Source organism: Microtus ochrogaster, chromosome 5, assembly GCF_000317375.1.
Source record: "Microtus ochrogaster isolate Prairie Vole_2 chromosome 5, MicOch1.0, whole genome shotgun sequence".
Taxonomy (NCBI): domain Eukaryota; kingdom Metazoa; phylum Chordata; class Mammalia; order Rodentia; family Cricetidae; genus Microtus; species Microtus ochrogaster.
Window position 1 is genome coordinate 65,535,684 of NC_022012.1, and position 22,280 is coordinate 65,557,963.

General features: G+C 41.2%; 1 protein-coding gene across 3 annotated transcripts in view; it reads left to right on the plus strand.

Moving 5' to 3' along the window:
* Positions 1-13,973: 13,973 nt before the first annotated feature.
* Unc13c (unc-13 homolog C) overlaps positions 13,974-22,280 on the plus strand; it is a 462,492-nt gene continuing 454,185 nt past the window's right edge. Inside the window, exon 1 of one of the 3 annotated variants that reach the window (XM_013346384.2) lies at positions 13,974-14,584. The gene's annotated coding sequence lies outside the window, so the exon portion shown is untranslated. Of the gene's footprint in view, positions 14,585-14,814; positions 14,867-15,241; positions 15,455-22,280 lie in introns of those variants that run through there. The other 2 variants (XM_026778986.1, XM_005347631.3) reach the window with 2 other exon arrangements.

Genomic DNA, 22,280 nt, shown 5'->3' on the forward strand with positions numbered 1-22,280 from the left:
ATTATATTTAGGTATGACCCTTGTATCCCTAATCTCTCCAAGACTTTTATCATAAAGGGATGTTGAATTTTGTCAAAAGCTTTTTCAGCATCTAAAACAATTTTCTTGAGTTTATTTCTTCTAATGATCATACTATATTCTTTGGCTACAAATGTCCTGACCTTTCCCACCAGTGTTCCCAGTCCTTGATAATCACCATTAACTCTCTCGTTCTGGGCTCAGATTTCTCAGATTCTGGATCTGAATAGCAGCCTGCAGCCCTTGTTTTTCTGTGCCAGGGTTATTTTATTGCGTGTCAGGTTCACCCATGTGGTGACAGAGGACAGAATTTTATTCAGAAGCACCAATTAGATTTACCAGCAGGGGGCAGGCTTTAGCCACAAGAAAGGATTAGTCTTACAGATCCTACATAGAAGAAAGCACATATCCACCCCATGGGAATATATTTTAAGTTCTCAAAATGATCGTGTATATAGGTCTTCTGTTACATATAGACCCTCAAAACTCTCTTTATGACTTATTGATATTACAATCAGACTTCTTTTGTTGAAAAAGAAGAAAGAAAAGGTAACTTTCAGCTCAGGAAAGGCAACCTGTTGTAATGCAATGAGTTCACTTTTGCCCTGAGTCCAGCCTTCTTAGATTTGAACCCATGGAGATGAATGACATGATGTATGAAGTGAACATCTTGATGTCTATGAACTTGAGCTTCATTAGTTAATTGGGAGGGTGAAGGGTGGTCCCTACCTCATGCTGCTGTAGAGACGGCTTTAGGAGATGGCATGCTATCCACAGGCAACAGGCAGAGAGAGAGACTGGGCCTCAACTACTGCTCTAGAGCCATGTCTGCCCCATGCTCCTCACAATGATGGTTATGGACTCACCCTCTAAAGCTATAAGCAACTCCCCAATTAAATACTTTCATTTATTAAAATAATAATAATAATAATAATAATAATAATAATAATAATAATAATATCACATAGACTAAACTGGTTCGCTGACAGCCATATGGTAATTGTGATTATATTGTCACCTATCACTAACTCTTACAACAAATCCTAGGAAAGAATATGCATCCAGGCAGGAACCGTGCTTGGGTGGATTCATAGCCCCTTATAAGAAAACCGTGAGGAGATGAAGGGTATGAGACACAGGAGGGGTGCTGCTCATTTAGACGGTGGAGGTGAGCCTGTGAAAGATGAAGCCAATGGCTAAAGCTCATGGTTCACAACCTTAAAATAGCTAAAAAAATAAATAAAACATCAGGGGGACTGACTGTTTCACTTGAGACTGGGAATAAAATAAAACAAGGTGGATAGTTTTATATCCAGATACATGACTTAGAGTCAAGGAAAGGAGAAGGCTTCTCTACATCTGTCTGGTACATATGTCCCAGTGGTTTGATTTGGGAAAGATCCTGCCTACAGGGTCTGTGGGCTCATGTATGGAGAAAAGTAGTCTTGAGCCAGTGTGTATAACTTGGAGGCTTGGAGATTTGAGCTTGGTTGAGCAAAACGCAGGTTACAATTTGAGGAAAGAAAGGATGCCAGGGGTTAGAATAAGTACTGAAAAGTCATGTGAGGAAGGCTGTTTCCACTTACAGAACTGTCTATCGAGGGACTTTCAAATCAAACAGCTTGGCAAAAAGGCTTTCGCAACACACCAACAGCACTAGGGAGCCCCTCTGGATAGTAAGAAGAGTCAGTATGACTGTGCTGATTTCAAAATGAATCCCAAGACACTGTGGAGACGGTGTTTTTACAGATTTATTATTTTATATGTATGTTTAGTTTGCACACATAAAAGTGTAATGAGTACATTCCTGATGCCCAGAAGAGAGCATCCTATCCTCTGGAACTAGAGCTGCACAGGGTTGTGAACCACCGTGTGCTGCTGGGAGTTGAGCCAGGGTCCTCTGGAAGAGTAACCAGGGTTCTTAGCAGTGGCGCCATCTCTTCAGCCCCAAGAGAAGAGCTTTAAAGCTAAGACTGTCACCTAGGAAAACATAGTGGACTTTAGAGAGCTCCTCCTGTGAGTATCTGTCAGAAGTAAGTGAGAACAGCTTTTTTTCAAAGTGCATATTTCTCATTCTCCAAGGACACAAGGGTACTTACTACATCTGAGTAGGGCAGATTCTACAATGATGCTCATGTATAACACTGAGGTATTTAAATCGGCATAAAAGATGACCAGTGACACTGTCATCTAACCCAGAACTCTGTCACCCCTGGCCAAGACTGTACCCTCATTGTTAAAGATGATTTATGAGGCGCCATATAGAAAAAGGAAATCTTGAGGAATGTGAAGGGAATTGCATCTCAGCAAACAATCATAGCCTTTTGGCACCTTAAGGGGACAACAGCAGCTGCTGTCAGTGGAGAGAGCCATGCTGCCAACCACAATCAGCTATGTACAAGACACACAGAGATGCTTCTGAGTTCCATGGGTTCTGTGAAGGGATTTTCTTGCAAAAGATATTCTCCTCAATCAATGGTAGAAACACACTGATTCTTAACAATGTAGCTGTCATTGCAGAGTCCACAAGATTTGTGTTTGGTTGGCTTGGTAAACTACATTCACCATCAGTCATGTCTTGGCAGACATATTTAGAAATAGTCTCTAATAGTTTTTCATGTGTATGTGTACCTGCACACATGGAGAGATTATGTGTGCATGTGTCCATGTATTGCACGCTCATGTTACGATATCTAGAGGTCAATGTTGTATTATTTCTCTATCACTGTACACCTTATGTATTTTAGACAGAGTCTCTCACTAAACCTGAAATTCATGGATTTTGATAGAGTGGTCAGCCAATAAGTCCCAGGGATCCTCCTTTCCCTGCTTCCCCAGTGCTGGGGGATCAAACTCAGGTCCTCATGAGTATGCAGCAAGCAGTTTACTGACTGAGCCACCTCCCCAGCCAGTCTCTGATCTTTTAAAGGCTGAGTTGGCTTTGGCTCAGCTCTGCTCCCTAGATGTACAGTCTTTTAGGTAAGAAAACTCGACTGTATAGGAAAGTGATGTTAATGAGATAAGCTTTCTTCTTGGAGTCTGCTACGGAACCCCAGATGATTTATATTTATCATGGCTTAGAAATAGCTGTGCACTACAATCCCAGGCAGCACAGCATGAGATAATCTGATTTATTATATACAGCATGATGCATATAGGAAGTAGACAGATTATTATAAGGAAGTTGGGAGATTTTTGAGATGATCACCCCAACACCAACCATTCCTCTGTACCTCTCTTTTCTTCTCCGTAGCCTGTGCTAATTTGAAAGCAAACTGCAATTACCATTTCACTAGTAAATACTTCAGCGTGCATTTTAAAATATTCAATTATTTAATGGAACCTTCTACACAATTACTTCATAATCAGCAATGATTCTATAATCCTTAGATATCCATTTGAATACACAATTACTTGATAATCAGCAATGATTCTATAATTCTTAAAGAGCCATCTGAATGTTTACCTTCCCAGAATCTCATCACAATACCTCCACCCCCTTAATGAGATTTCAGATAATTTCTGTGATGTGTTCTTGAAGTGTGTTTTTATCGTAAGGTTCCTACTCATCCCTAAGTCATATCCATCCCCGGGTCTCTATGTCTCTGTCTCGCACCTTTGTCTCTTCTGAAATGCTGGTGGAGGACCTGGAAGGGTCACCTGCTGTATAAAGTCCCCGAGTTCTGGGCTTTGCTGACCAGACTTTTATGGAGTCAGCACGTTCTCTTAGATAACTGTTTTGTGATTCAAGCAGTGGACTCCACCACTGAGTTAGACTTGACTTTGATATTCTTTGACTACGTCCCCTGTAGCTCTATGTTCTGGTCAGAAGGCACATGATGTCGGACCACTTCTCTTCCTTGTGACGTTGACAGCCTTTGGCTCTCAAAGCGACCAGCTTTCAGGCCAGTGTGCCTTCACAGCACTGACTTCTGAATTTTTATAGTATGATCCCCGGGAAAAGATTGCAGAAAGCATCTGTATATTTAAAACTGGTTCTGTTTGCAATCCTTTGACGTCTGCTCATGTGAAGTCATTTTTCTTTGAGTAATTACATTAATATTGTCATGTTCTTGCCTTCAGGCATCAACTTTGTGAAAAATCTGAAAACTGATTTTTTCCCCCCTTCTCAACAGCTTCATCTTTCTCTCCAGCTGTCCAGATGACTGGAGCGACCCTGCCACTGCTGTGTATTCCCAGGCGTGCAGGGCGCTCTCTCACAGACTCTTTCAAAGACTTTGGTTTTTTTGTTTTGTCTTAATTTTAGTAAATGTCCCCTGAATGGAAATTTCCATATTTCTTTCTCCCTGAGAGTTTCCTTTTATTTTGTTTTCTTTACCTAGTGTCTAGAGCTGTCAATTTATTATAAAATATTTTAACTACCTTCTGTGTTTTCTATTTAAATATTTTACTTAATTTTGTCTAAAGCATTATTTTTATAAACCATTATTTTACTTCTGAATCAATGTTCTTTTTATTTATAATTTCTTTCTGAATTCTCTCATTTTCTAGTTTTTTTAATTTGAGTCATTATTATATTTACTTTTATTTATTATTTATTTTATTACAATACTCACTTTTAATTTAAGCTATTAAAATATTTATTGTATTTTATTTTATCTATCTTTAAAATTTTAATATTTATTTGAAAGAGTAGATACAGTGTCTTAGAACTCAATTCCATGAACTTGCCCTTATGTTATTGGGTTTTTTTCACGATGTTATGGTACACCTTTTGTTTCTGTTAATAACTTTGCATATAACTTGAACACATTTCTCTCTCTTTCTCTCTCTCTCTATATAATGTAATTCAATAAAATATGTAAATTTAGGAAATATATAATTCATTTGTGTATTATATATTTCTGTAATATGTTACAAAATATCATATATTTATATATTATTTATAAATGTTTTATATATGTATATATATTCATAGATATATAGACTCCCTGAAAGTGCTCCCAGACTGAAGTATCCATTGTTGTTCCCCAGTCTTGGTGGCTGTTGTTAACTTGGGGCTAACCAGTTCAAGTCTTTCCCTTACTGATTTCTCTTTCCTCTTTCCAGTCTTCATCAGTTTAGATACCATGGTCTTGTAGGTGTCCTTTGTCTGTTGCTCTCATCGGGAATCCTGTCAAGTACTTCCATGTGCTGTCTGTGGGCAACTGGTGTTGCTCCCCCACTTTATCCACCCAGCTCTGCAGATGTTTCCTCATGTTGTTCAAGACAGTTCTTCACACAGGTCAACATATGTGGAGAAGTGCCTTCCTCTGTTTGCAAAGAAACAATTACACAAACATGTCCTGATCTAGGCCATGGATGATTTTTTTTAATTTCTCAGTATTAATGAATTTCTTAAAATAACCTAGGTTAGCATTAGAAGCTCAGCAGGAAAGCAATGACCATCTCCAATTACAGTGTCGAATCACTGATTGTCTGGAAGCTAGAACTGGCCTGGGGGAATAAATTGATAGATCTCTTTCGATGTTATATGTGGAATATTATTTCAAAAAAGTAATTTAAAAGATATTAAAGGCTTCCAAGCAAGCACATTTGCCAAATACTCCATAGATCATGGGTCTAATATCTTTCAAAGTATGGGAAAAGATAATCCAAGCTTGATTGACATCATTCATACGGACAGTGCAGGTGAGAACACAAGACAGGAAATTAGGCAATTAGTTCTGTGCCTTGAGGGTAAGTTAGCAAAATGAGGCTGGGGTTGGATTTAGTTCATTATACTGTCTTCCTTTCTAAACCGGTTGTGGGAGATAAAGGCTGTCTTGAAATCCTGAACCCAAGCTTCATATTTCCATATGAAAATGGAAATAAACTTGGTCTCTTGTGAGGACCCTGGGAATCTTATTTTGATACATGGAAGTTTTGCCTTCAAATTGATTCTTATATACCAAAGCAGTCATTAACTATTAGGTCGTGATGCAACTGAGATCATTGTAAACATTTAGCTGCTCAACAGATTTTCTGGGATGCTGTGTCTAATGTTCTTTGATTATATCTTTTGTTGGACAGAAAGGGGGTAGAGGTTTATCCTTTGGTAAGAATCCAGTATCTTGAGAGAGGTAGGTGGACAGATGCCTCAGTCTATCTAAAGATTTAGAGTCTTTCTTGTTCCTGCAGAAGACCAGAGTGAGTTATTTTGTTTGTTTGTTTATTTGAGAGAATATCTCACTGCGCAGACATGGCTACCCTGGAACTTCTTATGGAGATCAGGCTGGTCTCAAATTCAGAGTTCTGCCTGCTCTGTCTCCTGAGTGCTAGTGTTAAAGGCCCATACCACTACATCTGACCCACTGTTCTAATTTTCACTTCTCTACTAACTAATCATATCCATATTACTAACTAATCATTTTCACATTACTGTTGGCTATTAGTGAATCTTTGCAGATATGTATTTGAATCCCTTGTCCACTTTATTCAGTTATCAGAGCTGTTTTGCTGTAGTCTCATTTGTTTTTCTGTTTTCTAGACACTGATTCCCATCCTCAAGAGTGCCTATGGGAGAGCCAGTAGTGCAAGAAAAGCAAAACCTAGTGCCCACACCATCCAGTGAATGCCTTAGTCTTCAAAGAAAAAAAACAAAACAAAACAAGATGTCATTGTTCATTTTGGAAGGAAGGAAAACCCAGGGACCATTTATCTTTCATTGTGTCGAAATTTTATCTGAGACATTGATTCCTTTCCTTCCTGGACAAAATAGCTCAGTTTATAAATGAGCCTTATTTTCAAGTATGTTAAATGTCTGCTGCGGGGACATCCCATGAGCAAATCTAAAACCATTAAGATTATAGATTTTTTTTTTCTCCAGGAGTGGTGCCGAAAATGACACAAAACAAAAAGTAAAACACAAGATCCCTGTCGTTAAGGCAACAGGAAAGGCCTTGGATGAAGTTCACTGTCCTTTGAGTACATCAGGATCTATCGCATCAGCCTACAGTGCTCTCCTTCAACTCAGGAGGTCTGTGAATCCTTAAGTCATTGCACCAGGATCGTTAGAAAAGCTGGGAAGACTGGCTCACCCTTAGCTTAAAAAGCAACCAGACCTAACTTTCCAGGTTGGGTTGTTTCACCCCCCCACTTGTTAAGAGTTGAAGACTTTGATCTCTTCCACAACTAGGGGTTTTGATGAGTGAGTCTTGGGTGTTTGATGAGTGAGTCTTGATGACTTTGATGACTTGAGCCCATTACTAGTAGAACCATGGCATGTACTTAACTCAACCCAGGTATTATCAGATAGCCAGTGATGAAAGGCATGCCCCCTGCCAAAGATCCAGCAGGATCAATGCTAGAAAAGGACCCTTAGAGCTTCACCTTTCATCCAGGTACCAATCTTCCTTCCCCATATCACACTTTTGACTCTAGGCCCAGAAACACAACTATCTTGTGGGAGTTGAGTGGTGGCTTCCTTGTGGGGTAAGGGGGTCTGAGCATTACTATTGAAGAAGAGAGGTTCTCAGGGGAAGTTGAGGACTAAGAGGCAGTTCTTCTCTCAAGGGAAGAACTAAGTGATGTTATGCCCCTGTTGTTTCTGTGGGTGTTGTGGATGTGCTCCTTCGGAGAATGCAGAATAGGAAGTAATTACTGCCAAGCCTGAGGATTAAATCCCCCACTATCCTGTACCTATGTCAGTGCTATGAGCAGGTGAGAAACCCGTGCTTGGGATTAGACTGCACAGCAATCACTTTGAGTGATCTGTATGTGATATGAGTTTAGTATTTTTATTCTCTCATTTTGGGGGGCTGGTTTCTCCAAATTTGTCACCAGCAGTAGATAATGAACGGAGGCAGTTTGAATGTGTGTGAATGACTTCATTGTATCTTCACATTTGGATTCCACTCAAAGAGTCACCACCATTTACTTTCAAGTGTTTCTGTGTGCCTGAAGTATGAAAAGAAGTACAATAACTTAAAAGAATACAGAGAAAGTTTTGGTTAGTTTGATTAGAATGTAATAATTATAATAGATAACTATTTTTTTCTGGTTTTCAGAAATATACAATATAAGGAAATTAGTAACAAAGAACTGATTACAACTTATATAGCTGGGCAAAAATGTATAGTTTTTTATTTTTGTCATAACAAATTGAAATTCATGCTTGAAAAATCCCTGGATGACCAAAAAGAGAACATACTACTGAGTCCACAGCACATTCAAGCACAGAGCACTAAGACGAAGTAAAGTTACACCGATGGAGTTAGCCATGTGGTGACCCTGAGAGCTATGAAAGGGAGAGATGCCACTTGCTACTATAAAATTGTTTAAATTAAGACATAAAATATTAAATTAGCTCCTGACTATGTCATAATTACATACAGAAAGCAGAAGTGGCAGTGACTTTTGGCTGGAAGGCTGGATTATGGTTAGCCGATGTTTGTTAATTAAAAACTCCTGCAGGTAAGCCATTGTTGCCTGACAGAAATCATCTCACTTCAATAATGAACAACAGCATTAAAATAATAGCGATCATCTTTTCTTTCCATTTTGCTTTAACCTTAAAGCAACTAAGCTCAGAGAGGATAAGAAACATGACCCATGTCAGAAGGAGGTATAGAGCCCAAACTGGAAACCAGCCTCTGCCTCCATGCCATAGTCAAATGCTGTAGCTACAATATCAAGAAACACAGTTCCCTGGATCAACAAGAGCCTAAGTTATCAGGCTTAGGAAAGGAGGGTTTTAACTTATTAACTTGGTAGTGTCCAAATGTTCTTTGTAAAAACTCAGAAGCTTTTGCTAGACACCTGGCAATTTTCTGAGATCTAGTGCGGAGGCTAGTTTTCTAAAGGGAAATACGGGAGAGTGAAGAGTGCAGGTGCTGTCCACCAAGAACATTGACTACCTAATGGCCAGTACTCCAGGTCTCATGACCATTTCCCAAGGAGAAAAATATTCTAGAAGAGTATCGTCCTTCATAAACTCATTTCTTTTAATCAGTAATTTAAAAACCTTTTAAATTCTGCCATCTAGAATGATATCAGCCTCATAATGGAACCAGTTTAGAAATGGAGGTGGAAGTTCCAATTTTTAATCCAGTCTCCAGTGTCCCTAGTTCTGAGAATCAGGCTCACCTAGTAGCCTTACTATGTTTATTTGTTTAATGAGGGAATAGTGATCTTCAAGGATTGATAGGTAAATATAGGGTAAAATCTCCCTAATAACACTTGGATGAAAGTTTGACATTGGTCACTGTGATGCAGGCACAGCTTTTGGAATACTTTACTAGAGGGTTTATTTATACAGACCTTAGTGGAGCTGGTTTTGAGGATCAAGTGGTACCATTTGAACTAAAAACTAGAACTTAGTCACAAGGAGACTCAAATTGGGTCTAAAGCTTATTAGCTATGTACTTTGCTAAACACACTGATAATCATTCAAACATCCTTCCCTCACTGAGGCAGGGTTTCTCTGTGTAACAGCTCTGGCTATCCTGGAGCCCACTTTGTAGACCAGCTGTCCTCAAACTCGCAGAGATCCTCCTGCCTCCCAAGTACTGGAAACATCCTTTGATGAGCCTGGCCTTCAGCAGGACACTAGGTGACATAAAGATGATGTGTTCTCTGCTCTCAAAAGGATCACTGTCTAGCAAAAGCAGGTAGGTGGATGGGCAAATAGCTAGCTACACTCATTGATAAGCCAATGCTATAGCAACGATTTCACAAACAGCTGAGAGTACAGATGATCTTACTGCTGTCGTTGGCAGACTTACCTTGTGACTGGATTGGTTGAGACTAAGATTTTTCTACTTAAAACAAATTGATCCACTGAAATTACAAAGTTTAATAATAGAGGATGTAATTGCCGTTTTTAGATTTTTGAAAGGTTTATTAATTTATCTAATTTATCTTCCGATGCTCAGAAATTCAGGCATAGCACACTGAGGTGTTCAGCAATGGGTTCAGGCAGTTCATGGAGCCTGTTAGTCTTGGTTGTAGTCCTTGGACCATGGTCAAGTTTCAACATGGCTCCTTTGGGTACAAGGTCCCCATTTCTGCCCAGATGTGGCAGAAACCTTATTTTCTAGCCAGTCACTTCCTTCTGGGCTGCTTGAGTGTCCCCAGGACATGGCAGCATGCTTGGCTCCCAGTAAAACCAAGAATGAGGGTGAAATGGAGTTGCAGTATTTCTTGACTCCAGCTCTGCAGTTACACTCCCAATCCGGCTCAGAGTTCACTGGTGCAATGACCCAGACTTTTTTGGGAAGTGTCAAGAACAGAATTTAATGTATGTGTTAATTGCCACCATGCAACTTACACAAAGCAAATCTTTTTAAATTATGCCTTTTCAGGCCCTTCTTCCAAACACTTATTTTTCTCTATATTATTCTCTTGCTTAGAGCTAGAAACATCAACTTCCAACTTTAAAATTGCTTTTGCCCTCAATCAGCTTGCCAATAAATCATTTTGCAAATTCATTTGTGTAGACACACCAAATGCCATTATCTGGCCTTGAGGACTGGTTGTGCATGTGTGGTTTGTTTTTTACTTTTTGGCAGCTATGATTGGTTTACTGTTCCCCAAATGGGGAGCTTCTAGACAGGTGAAGGCATGATTCAGTGTGCACAGGGCCTATTGATGCTTCCTCTAGACTTCCTCTTTTAAGCCTTGGCTGGGCCTTGTGCCCCATGCCTGTAATCCCAACTATTTGGGAATCTGAGACAGGAGGATCACAAGTCAGTGAGTAGCCTAGGCAACTTCCCAGGTCCCTGCCTTAGAGATGTAGCTCCTTGCAGAGCCCTTGTCTATTATGTGTGAGGTCTGTGGTTCTGTCTCTTGTTCCACAATCAATCAGTAATTGTCACAATGAGATAAATAATCCAGGTACCTAGGAGGGAAGACTATTATCCCAGAATATCTTCATTTTTGATTTAGTGAAGTTTTCTTGCTAATAAAAAAATAGCTAATAACTAGGCATCTTGTCTTTTATACCCCCCAAACCATAAATAAAATCAATCAGTTGGTTCCACATGTCTTAGAAGATGGGAATTTCTTGGTGCCTTAAAGGTTTTATTCCTGAAATTACTGCTAGACTCTTGAGAGCAGAAACACCTTCACTACTGAATCAATTTGGGGGTAAGTTTGGGGTTATGTACCCGTTGATCAACCATCTGGCAGTTAGTCATTTCCTGTGCTGCAATAGTATTCCATTTAACTTCTCTCAGGGCCTAAAAGGCACATTGCAAACTTGGAATACATGTTAATAAGATTTTTTAGGACTCTAAACTTACCATTGGACTCACCTTCTTGTTACATTTATTCAAAGCAGACATTCAGCAGGTTTAAACTGCCCAGTAAGAGCCAAGGAAGTTCTACTAGAGAATCCCTGCAGACCAATAAAGTCATGGAACACCAACCACTCTTTGCATAAGTGATATAGTTTATTAACATTCCATGTCCATCAAATCCATGATTCCTGCCACATGTAGACATGTGAACCATTTCCATTTGACTTTGGCATGGCATCACTATCAGGCCAAATATATATTTGGTCAGGATATATATATATATATATATATATATATATCAGCTTTGCAACAGCCTCAAATCCTAACTTCTTCCCACCACCGAAGACTGATAGTCAGTACATATTGTAGGAGTAAATTTGCGGTGTAGCAGTATTTTCTGGGCTCTTCACTACACCGGCACACACATTCTATAGACCACACACAGTCAGCATCATCTTATATTTCCAGGTTTTAAATGCTTTAAATGGCATCATGTCGCAATCTGCCGAGGGCATGCATTCATTGTATCATGCTGGGTGCTGAGTGTTCTCAGCTCAGCTTAACTGCAGCCTTTTGGTTTGGTTATTGTACAAAAAAGAAAAGTAGTCTGGACACGTGTTTCTCCTTTGTGTCAAAGGACAGCCTTCAAGACAATGTGTTGTCAAGCTTGGCTGCTTAGATATGAAAAAGTCAGGTTTTGCCCTGTCATGCATGCACGGTTAGAATTCTCCAGCTTCCCCTTGCTGCTCTCAAGTGCTTACAGTCGAGGGCAGCAGAGCTTTGTCCTGTCCGCCTCTCCGATGAGCGCTGCTGGAGGAGAGTCCAAGGCCCCCGCGTTTGCCCCTTCTGCGGTTCATTAGACCTTGAGCAGCTGCTCGTGTCCATTAACAGTCACTTAAGCAGCAGGTTGGGGAAGCTGTGCTGCTATGAGCTAGCGGTGAGGCTGAGAGCTAAGAAGAGAGAGAGCTACCTGCCAAGACCTGGCATAATACTATGTCAAACATTTGTTTTCAAATCACACAGTGTTATTTACTGGCTGTTCTATACGGTAGGGGCAATATGCATGCTTATCTATGTGTATGTTTCTGTGTGCTGGTGTATGTGCAGCTGTGGGTGGGTGCATTATATGTTTGAGTGTTCAGGAGGAAGTCAGAGGACATCCTGGGATGCTGGTCTTCAAATTTTTTCCAAATTTTCTTTGGAGGGTCGCTCAGTGGCTTGGAACTTCACCAAACAGAGTAGTCCTATTGGTCAGTGAGCTCCAGGGATTCTCCTGTCTCTACTTTCTATCTTGCCTTTCCTGGGATCACGAGACTACCTCGCCAGCCCTGGCCTTCTGTGTGGATTCAGAGGATCTGAACTCAGGTCCTAAAGCTTGCAAGGCCTTTTTCTGCACTGTGCCACTTTCTCAGCCCAAGAATGTCCTTTCTTACATTTTTTGATCCAAAATTGTTTAAATGGGCTTAATTGTTCCCTTTGCTGCCGCTACTGCATGTCGGGTGTTGTTGGGAGAGTCTCTCCTAGGGTTCTCCACCTTCCCTTACAGGGGCTGAAATAATGGCTTTGTAATCAGATAGGCACTCCCTCCACTACATGGCAGCCACTGGCGGATAGGTTCATCGGTTGGGAAAACATCATCCTATTCTCCTTTGTGTGCATGGCTGTTCACATCTGTGTACCGACCCCTGAAAATGTGTGCCCTTCTGTGTGTGCGTGCGCGGACCAGAGACTGATGACAGGTGTCTCTACCTAACTCTTCACTCAGCACGGAACAAGGAGATTCAGCTAGACTCCTGACTGGCCCGTGAGCTTCAGGAACTCTCCTGCCTCTGAGTCCCCTGCACTGAGGTCACCAACACATGCGTTCTTTGTGTGAAAGTGCCTGGGATCTGACCTTAGGTCCCAGTTCATGTGTGGCCAATACTTTAGGGATTTAGCCGTCTCCCAGCCCCCAACTCTCCCATTTTCTACAAAGCAAAGAAAATAAAATAAGTAAGCCAGAACACCAGATGCAGTTTAAAGCCTACAAATTATTCCCAGACTTGAGCTTCTTTCAGGCTCTATTTTAAGACGCTGCACTTTTTATATTTGTTTCAACAGGAGGGTTAGAGGATTAAAAAATGCTTAATTGATGGAAAGTAGGAGTGGTTACTCCCCCCACCTCCTCCTCTACTCAGCTAAGCTAAGAAGGAAAGCAAGCCCATTCAATCCTCAGTCAGAGCTAGAAGACATGATTGCCTGGGAAAGAAAATCCTTGGAGCCATCATGTTCCTCCTTTGCCTACTGTGATATGTGTATCTAATTCTAATTATTGAGGGATCAGCCTTCAAATCAACAGCACCGCTTATTTAAGAAAATAAAAACAAAACAGAACAAACAAACAAACAAACAAACAAAAAAAACCCTGGGACGAGGCCAGCATATTGCCTCTCTCTAAACAAGGGTCCTATTAAGGGTCTCTTGTTGCCAGCTAGGACAGGGGACTTTGTATGATTCCAAGCACAGCCAACAGCATCTGAAATAATAATAATTAAATAGAATGATTAATGTAATAATTGTAAGGCAAGTAGCAACTTGACCCTACAATGGTCACCAGTGTTGCCCCCCCCAGGGATGCAGGGAATACGGGGTGCGGGGGGGGGGGCATCCTCGACCATGCATTTCTTCGGCAGGAAGCTGTGACCCTGCTAGTGAGGTGTGGGTGAGGTGGTGATGACCACACCTGTCAGCAGAACATCTCCAGGGGACCAGGACTGAGGCGCCTTCTCACAGAGCGGCTCTATGCAGCTGGCGCAGCAGAGGGAACCTGGACTCCAACGGGGGAGGCTGGGAGCTCAGGTCTCTGCTGCAATCAGAGAAGCCCGGGCTGCAGCCGCTATGTGAAGTTCCCAGCACACACTCAGCCGCCACTCTGCACCGCCAATTGTGGGTGAGCCAGGACAACAAGGAGAGAGATCCCATTTTGCTTTCTTAGAGCAAGGGCTGAGAAATGAGCCGCCCAAGGAATCTGGCAAGGAGAAGAGTGAAAGGCAGATTCCTGCCAGCAGCTAAGTTGTAAAATTGCTTTGGAGGCTGCCCAGGGAGCATGATAGAATTGATAAGAGCAGCGCAAGCCGGGTTGCTGAGCAAAGGCATGCCCGGCTGCACTTGAGTCGGGGCGCAGGAACGCTGCCTGTGCCTTCTGCAACTATCTGTAGCTGAATGAAGGAAAAAAGCCTAGAAAGACAATTGCAAGGGGGATTCCTGAAACGAAAACACATCCACCCCGGAAGAAGGGGAGCAACAACCCAGCTGGCCTGTGCATCTTAAAAAGGAGACTCCCTCAGGTATGTTTTCTCTACCTCTCGCTGAGCTGCCTCATCTGCATGAGATTTAGCCTCTGCCTTTATTTCCGTGGTTCTTTCTCTCTGCACTTTGAATCACGATCGTGCGGTTCTCTCAACTGGAAGATGCCCCTGTAAAGGCTCGCTCTTCTAGGTTTATAATCGATATGATTATTCGGGGATCATAGTCTTCTCAAGTGTTACTTTATTTTGAATGCAGCATGATAACTGTTTGCTTACTTCGCGGTCAACTTTCAGAGGAATTACTGCATAGCAACAAACAAGGTTGGGATAAAAGTCGGGGTTCCCTTTAGGACCTTGAGGTTTGGGGATGGGTGAAAATGAAATTCAAATAGAGGTGAAAAGTTGAAAGCTACTAGGAAAGGGTTAAAAGCTAAGCCTGGTGTCACCTAAAGTGTCAGGTCAGGGCCAATTGAGCTTTGGGATGGTTCTGCCTACCCAAGGCTCTCTTGGGTGATAATCCCAAGGATTTACTATCAAGAGGTGAGACTGCTCGGTTCTGTTTTACAACTGTTCTATAGCACTGAATGAGGCAGTCTTAAAAAAAAATCCTGAGATCCAGCTGCATGAGTAGAACCAACTTCTGCAATTACGTCATCAGAGACTTGTATAATAAGGAGAAAGACCCAGCACCAATCACACCTAGGCGATGTGGCAAAGCTGAAATTCTTCTTTCCCGGGAGGGTTTTAGAGAACAACATGAAAAGGTGGGTGGAAAATGTGGAGAAAGAGGAGTTTTAAAAAAACCTTCCGTGTTTTGGAGTTCATAAACGAAATGTTCCTAAGGAAAGAATTTGCCATTTTTCGCTCTTCAATACTTTCAAAAGAAGTGGCTGAAACTGACAGCAAATGGTATGTGTGCATGCGCCTTTAAATGAGCTTTTCCAGAGAGAAGGGGGAAAAAAAAGAATGAAAAGTTTTATCATGGGTATATTAAATGTTTTCTAGATTTTCTGCGTCCTTCTGTTAATGTGACTATTTTCTTCTGAAGCTTGAGGCTGTTGACTTTGAATTGCTGTTCCTACTTTTTTGTGATATGTCAGCTGCTGTGCATTAGAGTCAAGTGGGACTTAAATGATCCGTTAGGTACCCTTTGCCGTTAAGGAAATCATTGCTCGGCTTTTGTGAAACTCAAAGATCTTCTTGCTGAGTGGCAGTGGTCTGGGTTACTGAGCTGGGCTCCACTCCCAGGTAATGAGTTGTTGTGAGGTGCTCGTGGCTTTTCTAGAATATACTAGAATAGGGTGGATATCTACAGGCAGTAGTTGAGATAACAAAGACAGAAAACAGACAAAGTGTTCATCTGTGGGAGTGAAAAGCACAATACATTTCTTCTATGTTGACATGTGTGTAGCACAGGTTCCCCATCTGTAGATGAGCTGTCCCAGAAGAAATGTAATACCATGCAGAGCGTCCTATAAACAACTATTGTTGAAACTAATAAGCTGATGTCAAAATGGATAAAGATTGTTTGAATCTCATAGGTAAATGAGAACTGCCTTTCCAAACTAAAAAAGTTAATTTGCTTTCAAACTACATGGAATTTGGTGGGGACTCATTTCAGTAGAATTATGGGCTTAGACCTGACGGTGGCTAAGAAGATGAAAGTTTGTCTTCTCGGTAGTTCTTTGTTGTTGGGCTTTCATTAAAGAAATTTGGAAACGTTGCTCACAAGCGTTTACCCCTGTACACCTGGACAAGCTGGTGAGCAGGCAGGTGAAGAGGTGACGTGTGTGTTAAGTAGGCCTCTGGAAGTCGCTTTTCATTGTTTCTTATTAACCACGTCAGACAGTGTCTTCCTATACCCTACGATACTCTCTAGGGTTGCTATTCCTCCAGTATCTGACAATGAACTGTATACCAAACAGAAGGAGTGGCTTAAAAGCCCATGGATCATTGCAGACAGGAGCAAGTGTGGGGGTTCCTCTTGCAAAGACAAATTGCTCTAAGCATGTTTGTGTGGGGCGAGGAGTGATGGATGGTGGGGTCAGTGGAGGAGAGAACACTTGGATGTTTCTGCTCATTTAGGGACAGCCAGTGTCTTTGAACACCAGCACATGATGCTCCAGCACCTTCATCTCGTTCCTCCTCCTCAGCCAATGTAGTACACACAAGCTCCCTGAGTTCTCAGGGGCATGGTGCTCCCTGTATTTTGTGTTCTAGTTTTAATACCCTCTGCTTCTGGTGTGTATTTAGTGTTTGCTCTACAAGGACTTTCCCAAAATTATTAAGAGCATTGAAATTGCCTTGCCACGTGATGATAGGTGTGTGGGATCCTTGCTTTTGAAGTGGGAATTTGGGGAACTTTAAGAACATGCTAATTTTATTTCTAGGATATACTTTTACAGAGAGGAAGCTGCTGTTGTCTGACTGTACTGTAACTGCCACCAATCCCAACTTACTCGGTCATGTCTGTCTATAACACTATCACTCAAGACTATCACTCAAGTGCTGATTGTGAATTCACCAGCTTGAATTGGTATCTTTTGCTACTGTTATAAATCATTTCTGGACCTCCAGTTGGCTGTGTTTGAATGAAAAGGCTCTAATTCTTTTCCAGCTGTTTATAAAAGCGGGTTTATTAATAGCCCCATCAGCCTGTAGCTTTGGAGCCTGCAGAAGCCTGAATACCTGGTGCTGGAGCTCCACAGAGATAACAAATAGCACAGCAGTGTTTGTTCCGCTTCTGGACTGTTAAAAAAAAAAAAGAGTTAGGAAGAGCCATCACGATGGCTCTGCAGGTACACGTGTTTGCCAGGAAGCCTGAAGACTTGTGTTTGATCCCTGGAACTCACATGATGGAAGGAAAGAATTGATTCCCATAAGTTGTCCCCTATGGACATGCCACGTTATACACAAGTCCCTCCTCCCACACACAAATAAAGAAAATAAAAGCTGCTATATAAAAAATAGTGAGGAAGACAGTAGAAAGTCTCCTAACCTCTGAGTAGAAGTTTCCCAAAGGAAACGTAAGCACCGTGAGGACACCCAACGCCGTCCCTCCTTTACTTGTAAAGCTGACTGTGAGTCAAAGACATATACACTTCCTGCCTCCTGCATATTTTAATTATGCTGCATGTGTTAGCCACAGCAAGCAAAAGCTCATTATAGGCTACATGCACGACATGCTTTATATTGCTGTTCCTGCATAGAGTTAGAAACTGTTTTATAGGGATAAATCCCAGATTATAAGATCAATTCAATATAATAAATCATAGTGTGTTTTATGTTCAAAGGTAGCTGTGCAATGTGGGTTGGCTTCTCACCTGGTTTCTTTCCCCCTGGGAAATCTGAAGACTCACCTTGTGTTCCACAGTCGGTCTCTGCTGGCTCCTATCCTGTTCTGGTAAAACACAATTTATTTCTTAGCATTGAGAATCCTAGAATCTGGATGCAATCTGTCTTTTTTTTGATAGAGAAAAGGTGATTTGCATGAAACTATTTTGTTTAGCTTGTTTATACCAGGAAACAATAATCTCTAGGAATAGTTTTTCTAGAGACATGCAAGCACACAACACTCACACACAGGCACACACCCACACACGGTGGGGGCCAGTATTGACAGAGATGACTGTGGGTGTTAAATTTTATTTATTCTTTTTTTATTTACATGTATACAAGTACTTGCTTGTCCTGGTGTGTACAAAATGGAAGCAAGAGCAGGCTAGAGAAGGTATCAGATCCCTGGATCTGAAGTTATAGGTGGGTTTTGATCAGGCTGCTGTGGGTCCTGGGAGCTGATCTTGAGACCTTTGCAAGAACAGTAAATGCTCTTAACTGCTGGGCCGTTTCCAGCCCCAGCTGTATTGTTTTACATGTAGGAAAAGCTGGTAACTTAGGTGTGGTCAGCAAGGGCAGTTTTCAATGGGGGACACTGTGGACACAGCCTCAGGACTGCTGGCAGACGATCAGTTGTGTTTTGAATCCTGCCACTGTTAATTAACAGATAATTTAAAAAACTAACAAAAGAAAACTGTGTTATTTATCAATAAGAAATCTCCCACAGCAGTTTCAAGTGTGATATTCTTAGATGACTAATTACATAATGTTTGACCTATTACTGCTCAAGCTTATTACTAGCTAGCTCTTCTAGCTCAAATTAACCCATAATTCTTATCTATGATATGGTACCTTTTCTCAGTAAGGAAGTTTTATCCTGCTTCCTCTGTGTCTGGTTGGCAACTTCTGATTCTGCTCTTCCTTTTCTCAGAATTTTGCTAGTCTGGTCTTCCTACCTATATACTTCTTGCCTGGGTACTTACTGGCCAATCAGCATATTATTAAACCAATACAAGTGACAGATCTTTACAGTGTAAAGAGCATTCTCCCACAGCAGGGGGTTTTATAAGCTCATCATTGTGCAGGTTCTGTAAGGCTGACACCATAGGATCGGGTAGCTATAAAGTTTCTTGGCTCTGGTTTGAGCTCCCTAATAGGTGGGAGATATGTAACTAGCACATGCTGGTTAGGTAGAATAAGGAAATGCTATTCTTTTATTGAGGTTTGCATTGAAAGTTTATCAAATTATTTTCCTTCAAACAACTGGGCAAAAATATTGGATTATAATATAATAAACCACATGAGGTTAGTGTCTGAGGAGGAGAGTTTCAATGACCCAGCTGGCTCCACCAAAATCTACAGGTGTGCAATCTCCTCATGTAAAATGCTGTTGTATTTTCTATAACCAAAATACATCGCAAGACTGTCATCAGAGGTAGTGTTATAATATGACATGCTAGAATATAAATATCGTAGGAACTGTAGTCACATAAGATTGTTTTGGAAACAATGACAGAAAATCAATTTCCATGCTCATTCCAGGCAAAAAGTTGAAATGCTTTTGGTCTGTAGTCAGTTGAGTCTATTGACAGAGAAGCTGTGGATGCAGAGAGCCAGCTGGGATTGGGAGGAAACTCTGCATCTGTGAGTCAGAGCACATTTGCTACATCTTCAGCCGATGCTGAAATGAGTCTTTTGGCCAACAAATGAATGGTAAGCCTGGTGTACTGGTGCATGTTGTGATCTCAGCACTCGGATGGTGGGGTCAGTAGGATCAGAAGTTCAAAGTCAGTCGTAGTTATATAGTGAGTCCATGGGTTGTGAAAATAAAAAGTAGGAAATATTAGTAGGACACTTTGCTAGTTGCTTTTAGAGTCATTCATAGAAAACGACTTCTAAAGCTGAAATATAATAATGTATACTCTGTACAGTCTTCCTTCTGGGAGTGCACACTCCATGATAAAACACAAGAAAAACCACGTTGCCAAGTCTTGTTGCTAAGGAGGCAAACTTAGCTAGGAGAGCACCTGAAATCTAAGGAGAATTCATATTTCCTATCAGTTTTATAGGGGGTCGATGGCAGGATACAAAATACATCGATCACTTTATACATGTAAAAACTAAAATACAACTCTTGGAGAGTAGCCTGAGAAATGGGAAAGTATGCTTAGTTATCCAGAAACATGCTGATATGTCCTCAGAAGATAATTGATGACTGTAACGGCACAAGTACTAACTGACAACTCAGAGTCACTACCTTTGATTTCTGTCTGTGTCCATTTCATCTTGAACATCGTCCAAGCATTCCCTGCTTGTCCCTTCATCTAGAATGGGTGGCTTGAATTTCACAATTGGCCACCCCACTTCTTTCTACTGACAGTATCTTAAGAAGTGAAGAGATGTGGCTGCCTCTCCTCAATGATTCCTTTTCTTGGTTTCCTCCTTTCTGCAGGCTCCGGTTTCCTTGTTCTTGGGACTCTGTTCTTCCTTGTGGCTCACGAATCCTCATCAACTTGTACTTTCCCTGCTATGCTTCATTTTTGCTGTCACCACCCTGGACCATGTCCTCATCACTTTATTCTTAGAACACTGCCCCAATCTCCCAGTCTTTCTGTCTGCAATGACACCTCTTTTGAGCATCTGCTCTGTGTGTGCCTGCCAAGTTCATTGTCCTAAAAAAATGTCATGACACACATCACTGTCCTCAAAAGTTTCCATGGACTCCTCTGTGTCTTTAAAATAAATCTTAAAGGCTAGATAAAAGGCGCAGGGATTAAAGTACTTGGTGCAAAGTCATGGGAATGGGAGTTCAGATCCACAGAGCCTAGGTAAATGCTGCGTGAATGTGGAAGTTTACCTGTAATTACAGACTTCAAGGAGGAGACAAGGGATACCCAAGTCTGGATTTTATGGAAAGATCTTGTCTCATTCACTAATGTGGAAGAGTAAAGAAAGATGTTCCTGGGCAGCTCCCTGGGGCCTCCAAATACAGAGAAACACGTTCCACACCCACACACAAAACATTCTCTCTCTCTCTCTGTCTCTCTCTCTGTCTCTCTCTCTCTCTGTCTCTGTCTGTCTGTCTGTCTGTCTGTCTCTCTCTCTCTCTCTGTGTGTGTGTGTGTGAGAGAGAGAGAGAGAATAGAAAAATTAAATAAATCTAAAATCCTTAGTTTTTCAAGAAACCCCTTTTACAAGCATTTCCCAGCTTGCCCTCCCAGACTGATTTTCTTCCATTCTTCCCCCAATCCCTGCCTCAATTATACAGATTATCACAGATTCCAAATACTGGTATGCTGTAAAATTTCATGCTACTAAGTGACTCATCTAATTTATAACAAATCAAATACTATATCATGAGGTTTTTGTATGGTTTTGACTTGAAGTTCAAACTTCTATGTATTCATGTAGTCTTCATAAAAATAGTAATGCTTTATTGCAAACCTCTTCAGTTTAGAGTTTATGGAAAATTTGGTCATTCGTTTGTTTGTTTTGCCAACATAAAGATCATTGCTCCCCAGAGTGTTCATGAGAAACAATTAAAATAAATAATCAGTGTTCAATGAATACCAGCCAGAATTCAGTTTTCTTCATGCCTTTAAACATCTTTATATAGAATGGTCTACTCATACATGTGTTTGATTTCCTATTTAATTTACATTATGTATTATTATCTGTTATTAGCAAGAATAAGCAGTAAAGGAAGGAGAACCCTGATACAAAGAATAGGAGATGGTAAGAAATGAAGTCAGCAGTAAACCTCAAGCTGTACTGTGTCCCAAGATAGTCATGACCTCAGAAGCTGCAGTTAGGCCAAATTGGAATAGTTTGAACAGCCTGCTATTGAGGAAATCTATGGCCCTGAAATCCTTACAGAAGTTTCGATATGCTTTTCATATGGAATCAGAAAATCCCAATGGCAGTATAGTAGCAGCTGATGGGGAAAAGTCAACCCTGTAAGCTGCCTTTGAAAACAGGAAGGCTATGAACAGCAATCCTGATCGGATCACATTGTTTGGAGCACCTGACTTCAGGAGGCACAAAGTAACAATGGTCTCCTGAACACAGCTGCTGAACCCCAAAGAGGTACAGCCGTGTGATGGGTAGAAGCTGGCTGAGTCATAAGGGGTGCTTACTTAGCTCTGTCTAGGTCAGAACCATGTCACCCTAGAAACCCACTAACCCTATGGTGTTCATTCTCCTCTGCTCTCTATTTCATTTCAGTTTGATTTTTATAGTAGTAGTGTTTTCCTAACGATTCCATCCTGAATGCCCCACCACCTCTGACTCTAGCTGACGATGTCAACTGTAGTCTAACTACTGTTCTGTTTACTTTCACATCACACCTCCCCTCGATGGCTCCTGCTTCACAGCACACATCTCCCTCTGTGTCCATCAA